This window comes from Terrapene carolina, unplaced genomic scaffold (genome assembly GCF_002925995.2).
Source record: "Terrapene carolina triunguis isolate 2854851 unplaced genomic scaffold, T_m_triunguis-2.0 Scaffold101, whole genome shotgun sequence".
NCBI classification, from domain to species: domain Eukaryota; kingdom Metazoa; phylum Chordata; order Testudines; family Emydidae; genus Terrapene; species Terrapene triunguis.
In genome coordinates this window covers 306,174-315,127 of record NW_020664452.1, presented here as the reverse complement: position 1 = coordinate 315,127, position 8,954 = coordinate 306,174, and the positions used below count along the sequence as shown (strand labels likewise).

Here is an 8,954-nt window from a genome sequence, read left to right as displayed (position 1 = left end):
TCTTCGGATGCATATGCATCCGAAGAAGTGGGTTGTAGCCCACGAAAGCTTATGCTCTAATAAATTTGTTAGTCTCTAAGGTGCCACAAGTACTCCTGTTCTTTTTGCGGATACAGACTAACACGGCTGCTACTCTGAAACCTATAACAAGACTAATCAATTAAGGTGGGCTATTATCAGCAGGAGATAATCCGTAGTGATAATCAGGATGGCCCATTTCCAACAGTTGACGAAGGTGTGAGTAACAGTAGGGGAAAAATTAGCATGGGGAAATAGTTTTTACTTTGTGTATTGACCCATCCACTCCCAGTCTTTATTCAAGCCTAATTTAATGGTGTCCAGAAAACGTGGTGGGCAGGCACTGGCAGATCAGGAGTTAGGAGGGGTTTGGAGGGTTATTTGTGTGGAGGATAGGATGGGATAAGAAGTTGAAGCTGATCATACTAGTTTTCAGACCTGCAGTGTAGTTTATTGAAGGAAAACATTTTAATGCCTGATGGTCAGATTAGAAATGTTGAGGCAGCACAGTCTAGTGGATAGAATATGAGACTGAGAGTTCGGAGGCCTGGGTCCTATATGCAACTCTGCCACTGGTCTTGAGCAAATCACTCTCCCTCTTTGTGCATCAGTTTCCCCATCCTTGTAAAGTGCATGGTACGCCAATGGAGCTTTTCACATGGCTAAGTATTTATTAGTGAAGGAAAAAAGTCGCGTCAAGGAGGAAGATTTTATTTTAAAAAATGAACAATACAGTGATAAAGAGCAACCTTAGAGTAAGTATGTTATCTGTTCCAGTTGTTTTTATTGTTAGCATGCATACAAACTCCAGAACCACAGAGCTATTGTGCATGTAATCTTTCTTTTGGCACTGCCTAAGTGGGAAGTAAGCCATTGTTGATAGGGTGATAGCACTGCCCCTGGGGGCATTCAGAGAAAACAGCACTAGTGTCCTCTGGTTTATCCTTCCCCCCCACCCCGTAGGTGACTTTTATGCTGTCCTGGAAAGAGGACTGGAGTACTTTGCCTTTAAGAAGAGATCTTGATTACACTGCCATAAATTGTTTTGTTGTTAGCTTTTTGTATCACTAAAAGGCCAACATAGTATTGAACTTTCTACCAGGTACAGTGTTGTCAAAGATATACCCCTTCCATTTTATCTCCCTTTCATGAAGACTGTGACATTGGCATGCAACTTTTGTTTAACGCACTGTTTAGAAACTTTCATATTAAGATTATAAAGCCTAATTTGCTAATCTTTTCCCCTATAATCCCTAGAAAAAGAACAGCTGCACTACCAAAAACATGCTATTTACACATGATCTGTTGGCCCGGGCCCGGGCAGCCTGCAAAGTTCCAAAGATCAAAGTTTAAAAAAAAGTGTCAATCCTTTATCATTCCCTGAGTTTAAGTATACGATACCACAAAATCTGTACTTACAGCTGATAAATATTTCTGCGGAGCACCGGTCTGCTGCGTGTGTGGGTGTAGTGTCTCCTGGTACTATAGCTTTAACTCAAGGCAGTTTGATAACCATAAAGTAAGGTAAGACAAACAAAGCTCAATACTTAATTGTAATGAAATATTTGTCTGGTTTCTCCGTCATTCCTTTTAAATTTAAACAAACCATGTGCGGGATTTTCTTTTTCTTGAATGAAATGTTTTTGCAAAGGGCAGTTAGTTTTTTTTTTTTTTTTTTTTTTTTTTTTTTTTTGTAAAGGGATTTATTTTTTTTTTTTTTTTTTCTTTACTGCCTATGTGGGAAAACTAGCACATTTGTTTAAGGATAAACTGGGAAGTCTGTGGTTTTCACCATGCACATTTTGAATAATATTTATACAGACGATTATTTAATAGAGCTTATAAATATTTATCATATGCTGCAGCCCTTTGATCATAAGTACTTGTTTCAAAAGCTGTCCTGTCCCTCCTGTGACTCATGAAGGAGGAGGCGATTGCTGCCTTATTACTCTGAAAGGCTGTTGGCTCAATGGCCTGTTAATGGGCCATCCTGATTATCACTACAAACATTTTTTTTCTCCTGCTGATAATAGCCCACCTTAATCAATTAGAGTTGGTATGGCAACACCCATTTTTTCATATTGTGTGTGTGTGTGTATCTATATATAGATATACACACATCTCTACTCCGATATAACACGAATTTGGATATAACGCGGTAAAGCAGTGCTCCGGGGGCGGGGGGGGAGGGCGCTGTGCACTCCGGCGGATCAAAGCAAGTTCGATATAATGCGGTTTCACCTATAACGCGGTAAGATTTTTTGGCTCCCGAGGACAGAGTTATATCAGGGTAGAGGTGTGTGTGTGTGTGTGTGTGTGTGTGTGTGTATGTATGTGTGTGGGTGTGTATATATATATATATATATATAATAATCTTTCTACTGTATTTTCCACTGCATGCATCTGATGAAGTGGGCTTTAGCCCACGAAAGCTTACGCTCAAATACATTTGTTAGTCTCTAAGGTGCCACAAGTACTCCTCGTTCCTTTTGTATCGCAGTGACACTGTCAGTTTGGTAGCTCTTTCTTTTTTCCTCATATCTGGTGTTCCTATTTTTCTGCTTGCAAAGTCCAAATAATAACATCAAAGGCCCGAATTCTGCGTGAGTAGAGCTCCACTGAAGTTGAGGCTATTGCACACAACAGCAGGAAAATGCCTGCTTGGAGCCCATTGTATGATGGGGGCTAGAGGCCTCAATGTTCTTGTGCTACAAGGTGCAGAGGCATCCTCTGCTCAGAGTGAACCGGTGGTTAATCTCGGCTCAGCTTCTCTCTCTCCTGGCACATGTGCGCAAGCAAAGAACTGCAAATTGGGTGTGTGGGAAACAGTGAGTCAAATGACCTGTGGGGGAAAGCTGGGCTCTACCGCCTGGAGTCATAGCAGTGGGTTGAACACCAAGATGAGGAGTTTTGTTTCCTTTTCAGCTTCCGTTATTGTATTTTGCTTCTTATTATTGACATTATTCCTGAGGAAAAGACCTTGCTGACTGTATCTGTGTCTTTTCTGCTGTATCATGCTCCCGCTTACTCTGTTTTCCTCAGAATCAGGGTGGATAAAAATTGATTTTTTTTTAAATAAAAAAATTGGACTTTTATTTTACATGAGATTTTTTTTAAATTTTAAATTAAATACAGATTTATTTGTTTAAAAAAACCTTAACATTAAATTGACAACCATGTTAAGATCTAAACTACTTATAACAGAGTAGTCCTTTAAATTAAATACAAAAAAATAATAAGCAGCACATGTTTGCTGTCACCTTTTAAAGAAAGTCAAACTGCTGAACTGGTGGAAGTTACTGGCTAAAGGCCTTGAACCAGAGCTTGTTGTAGAGCTAAAGGAGCTTTGGACAGCAGTAGCTTCTTCTGGAGATGGAGAGAGAATATTTTCTTCATTTCAGTTTATTCAATTAGTTCAGTTCAATAACTAGTTTATACAAAAATAAGAAACCACTTGGCAGTTGAAAAAGCAAGAGCTTGTAATTCCTCTTCCAATCGATGAATAAAAACTAGCTATGAGAGGATGAGTTTGAAAATCTTGAAGGACATGATGTCCAGAAACAATCAGTTCAATTAACTAGCTATAGATAATACTTCCCTTGTTTAATAAATCAGTTAGTTTTAAATACAGAATATTTTTATAAACCTTGTTCCCTATGTATCCAGCACATTTAAGGTATTTTTATTTAACTAATTAAAAACAAATGTAAAATTCAGTTTTTGTGCATTTTAGTTGATTTGAATTTCCATCCAAATAGAGCTTGACACAAATCACAAGTAAAAAATTAATAATCTAATAAATAAGAAATGCATCATTTACCATTTTCTAATGTAATACAAAATGTAAAAATTAAAAAATTGAATAGAGTAAATTAAGCTATTAGTTGCATAAATAAACGTATATAGATACATTATATATTCCTGGGTAGCAAAAAGAAGCATCAAATTTAGTGTAAAGGCTATATTTTGTTGCAAATCAGCACGTTTTAATGGTTACCAACCAATGACAATCAAGTTTTCTTTAGCCAAATAACTAAAAAGTACAAATGCAAACCATGAGTAAAATCGAAGCAAGGTTTTCTGCTTGCCAATTTAAATCATAATCAAAATAGTGAATTAAATGGCTTTGGTTTAAATCAGTCCACTGTTCAGAATCATATTAACTGCAACAAGTCTAAAATAGCAACCTGATTAATAGAAAAGAGGGAAGAAAGTATTTGTTGCATAAATTACATAGAGAACTTCCATTTCGGGTTCCAAGCCATGAAGTTTGGATTGGGATCCACCTCTGGCTCCGAATTTACTTGGATCTAGTGTTGAGTCCTGGTTCAGAATCCTTTCTGGCAACAAGGGATTATTTTGTAAACAAAATTGAACACATGCTCTCTCTCTTTAACTTTATGATAAAACACGTGGGCCAAGTCCTTTCTACCACCCTCTCTGTTGAGGTTTTAGTTTTGCAGGGATTTGGGCTGTTCACCAGAGACTCCATTCAGTGACATTTGTGATGAAGAGATAACAGTGCTTTCTTGTGGATCCAGATGACATGTAGGTGTACTAGATCATGTTGCAGAGAAGTTGTCCTTTGAACAAGCTCAATGGCTCAGAATGCCTTTGTTGCAAGTGATAGGTTTGAAAAAAAGGTTAATGTTTAATGTTAGTTTATTTTTATTGTAAAATATTAAGTTACTGCTCCTAAAAGTTTAATCAAGAGTCATTACTCAGAGAAAGACGAGTAAAAAGAGATGAGGAATTTGTCTTTCAGGAGTCTGCTAATTGACTTACTCTTGGTGACTGTCAATCAAATTGCAGAAGTCAAACAGTGTTTGTTCATAGACTGTAATATATACTGTATAGATACATAAATAATCTGTTGTTCACATGGCCACACGCACATTGCCCTTGTTGCTTAGTAAGGGAAAAAGGAAAGTAAACGTTATATGGGTTGACTGGGTTCCAGTTTTCAAATGCTTGTGGTAAGACTCCATTGCAAAGCCATAATTTTAAGTGCTGAGTAGTGATGTACTATATAGCTTAATTCTCTAACACAGGAGTCGGCAATCTTTCAGAAGTGGTGTGCCGAGTCTTCATTTATTCACTCTAATTTAAGGTTTTGCGTGCCAGTAATACATTTTAACGGTTTTAGAAGGTCTCTTTCTATAAAGTCTATAATATATAACTAAACTATTGTTGTATGTAAAGTAAATAAGGTTTTTAAAATGTTTAAGAAGCTTCATTTAAAATTAAATTGAAATGCAGAGCCCCCCGGACCGGTGGCCAGGACCCGGGCAGTGTGAGTGCCACTGAAAATCAGCTTGCGTGCCGCCTTTGGCACACGTGCCATAGGTTGCCTACCCCTGCTCTAACAGCTGTTAAAATTGCCCTCTGTGTAGCAAAAAACATTAAGGATCTAAAATCAAGGCTGCCATATATGGAAGAGGAATAAAAAATTAGAAGTAGTTGTGTGTGTGTGTGTGTGTGTGTGTGTAAAGTATTTTTTTTTTATTTCCATATTCTGTGAAAGACCTTAAAAACACCATTTTTCTATGTTAAAAATAAAATCCAGTTAGTTACTTTTCTCATGGTTCTTTCTTTTTTTTAAATGAGTCAGCAGTCAGAGGCAGTGCCAAAATAAAGAGAAACAGAGGGAAATGCACGAGATAATATCCAGAACAGTATAGTTAGTGATATTTCTAACAAGTAGTTATCAACATTTGCAGCCAACTTTCTAAACTTTGTTTTAGGAAAGCAAGTGTGAAATTACAATGGGAACATTCTCTTATGTAGATAATGCCTAACAATCCAATCAACAGTCAAGAAATAAGTTGGAGCAGGATACAAATTGTTGTAATGGGCATCCCCAGACTGGTATAGATGTAGTAATAATTACTGGAGTCAGTGAATGTGACCTCTGTAATCTGATATTAATCTGTGTCACCCTGACCTGGTTCATGTGACTAGGGCCAGGAAATAAGAGTACTGGTAAGAAACTTGAGTTTATATCTCAGATTGTTGTTAGAGCAGACCAAAGGCATATAGCCACCATTATTAAATTTTACCAATCTTTACCTGAACAACTGATCTTGCATAAGAAGACCACTGTTCAGTAGTGCCTGTGCTCCTCCTGCCCAGTGGAACTCAACAATCAGCCACAGGTAGCAGATAGTGGGGCAGATAGTCCCCAGTCACTTATTTCATGTCTTAGTGAATTTTCTTAGAAAACAAGCATATTTATTGGTAGGACCCTACCAAATTCATGGTCCATTTTGGTCAATGTCACGGTCATAGGATTTGAAAAATAAATTTCATGATTTCAGCTATTTAAATCTGAAATCTCACAGTGTTGTAATTGTAGGAGATCCTGACCCAAATTGTGGGTCCTGACCGAAAAAGGAGTTGGGGGGGGTCGCAAGGTTATTGTAGGGAGGTTTGCGGTACTGCTACCCTTACTTCTATGCTGTTGCTGGCGGCGGCTTTGCCTTCAGAGCTGGGCATCTGGAGAGTGGTGGCTGCTGTCCAGGATCCCAGCTCTGAAGGCAGAGATGCCGCCAGCAGCAGCGCAGAAGTAAGGATGGCAGGGTATGGTATTGCCACCCTTACTACTGTGCTGCTACCTGCTGAGTTGGGCCCTTAGTCAGCAGCCGTCACTCTCCAGCCACCCAGCTCTGAAGGCAGCAGCGCAGAAGTAAGGGTGGCATGGTATGGTGTTGCTACTCTTACTTCTTCACTGCTGCTGACATGGCGCTGCCTTCAGAGCTGGGCACCCGGCCAACAACCACCACTCTCCGGCTGCCCAGCTCTAAAGGTAGAGCAGAAGTAAGGGTGGCAATACAGCAACCCCCTTAAAATAACCTTGCGACCCCCCTGCAACTCCCTTTTGGGTCAGGACCCCCAATTTGAGAAACGCTGGTTTCCCCGGTGAAATCTGTATAGCATAAGGTAAAAGCACACAAAAGACCAGATTTCACATCAGGAGACCAGATTTCATGGTCCATGATGCATTTTTCATGGCCATGAATTTGGTAGGGCCCTACTTATTGGCTGTCCACCCCACCCACATCTGGCCTTTTGAACATCTCACTAGTACCCTCTCACTGGACTCATGAGCCTGTGACCTTCCCCCCGCACTCCCTCACCCTGGGAGTTTCTAATCAAGAAATTCCTGATTGGACAATGTTGAATTTTCTTAAGTTGCTGATAATGGCAGATCCAAAACTCTTGGGTTATTGCAGCGCTATCCCATGATGTAACTGCTACTTAGAAGGTCACAAAAGAAGGTCAGAGAAGAAGTGGTAGTGAGATTTGTTGGTAAACTCCTGCCTAAATATAAACTATCTGAAATTGAGAGGGAACTTGCAACTTGGCACCAACACTACAACCTGCTGTCAATTCCTGCCTAACTAGTTTCTGGAGTGTTGAATAAAATGGGACAGATATGTACAGCCACAACATTGCTCTTCTTTTAACATCTCCTTCAAAGTTGCCTCTGCTGTGATACATTGAAAAGATTAAAAAATATCTACTTCTGCTTGTTGTTCCTAATTCAGCCACTTCTCTGTGACCCTTTCCTCCTCCTTGTTTGGCTGTTGCCTTGCCAAATGCTTAGATTGTGAGCTCTTTGGGGCACGGGCTATTTTTTGAAAAAATTCATATGTCCCTTACAATCTTGGTTGGGGGCTCCCACAATTGAAGTGATCAATAATAATGGTGACTACATCATACCTTGCTGCTGATTCAGTACGATGCTGACCTAGCCAGCCACACAACATAAACAGGTGCTTTTTCAAACACAGCAGTACTGTGTTGAAACTCATTCCTGGTGATAGACTGTCCTACACAGATAATCATAGCTTTAAAGATATTTAATTTTAGAAGAAAAGTTCTGGTTTCAGGGGAAAAAAGGTGTAGAAGAACTTGTAAAAACTTCTAAAATGTAGTATTCTTTATTTGAACATTGTGACCAAATACACCTCTGTATCCACACCCTGTACACCACTGTAATAATCTTTGTGCAAAATATGCCTTGTGAAAACTAGTAACTTGCTATAAATCCATGGGCGTACCATGGATTTATATAAGGGCAATAAAATATTCTCCGTCTTATTCTCTATCCCTTTTTAAATGATTCCTAACATCCTGTTTGCTTTTTTGACTGCCGCTGCACACTGCGTGGACGACTTCAGAGAACTATCCATGATGACTCCAAGATCTCTTTCCTGATTAGTTGTAGCTAAATTAGCCCCCATCATATTGTATGTATTGTTGGGGTTATTTTTTCCAATGTGTATTACTTTACACTTATCCACATTAAATTTCATTTGCCATTTTGTTGCCCAATCACTTAGTTTCATGAGATCTTTTTGAAGTTCTTCACAGTCTGCTTTGGTCTTAACTATCTTGAGCAATTTAGTATCGTCTGCAAACTTTGCCACCTCACTGTTTACCCCTTTCTCCAGATCATTTATGAATAAGTTGAATAGGATTGGTCCTAGGACTGACCCTTGGGGAACACCACTAGTTACCCCTCTCCATTCTGAAAATTTACCATTTATTCCTACCCTTTGTTCCCTATCTTTTAACCAGTTCTCAGTCCATGAAAGGATCTTTCAGTAGGCTGTTGTGGTCTTAAGGGAGAGGGCTCTCATCATTTTCAGTATGTCACTGGTTTTTGGAACTGGTTCAGAAGGCACCTGGCCATTGAAGTCCTATTCCTCCAAAGAGTTATACATACACTTAATTTTAAACATTTGAGTAGTCCTGCTGAGTCCATGGGGGCTACTCACATGCTTAAAGTTGAGCACATGTGCAGGTCTTTGCAGGATTGGGACTTAGCATCAGATTCTACTTCCATTGACTCCCTAAATGCCTGGGACCTGCAGATTGCCCCTCTCTTTATGCCATACTGCCCCATCTGAATTAGCAGAGGTGGTCAAACT

The 8,954-nt window shown here is 39.3% G+C and overlaps 1 protein-coding gene across 1 annotated transcript in view; it reads left to right on the top strand.

Moving 5' to 3' along the window:
• The first annotated feature begins 1,456 nt into the window (after positions 1–1,456).
• Positions 1,457–8,954, top strand: part of FGGY (FGGY carbohydrate kinase domain containing) — a 201,842-nt gene continuing 194,344 nt past the window's right edge. Inside the window, exon 1 of the mRNA XM_026651705.1 lies at positions 1,457–1,542. The gene's annotated coding sequence lies outside the window, so the exon portion shown is untranslated. The remainder of the gene's footprint in view (positions 1,543–8,954) is intronic.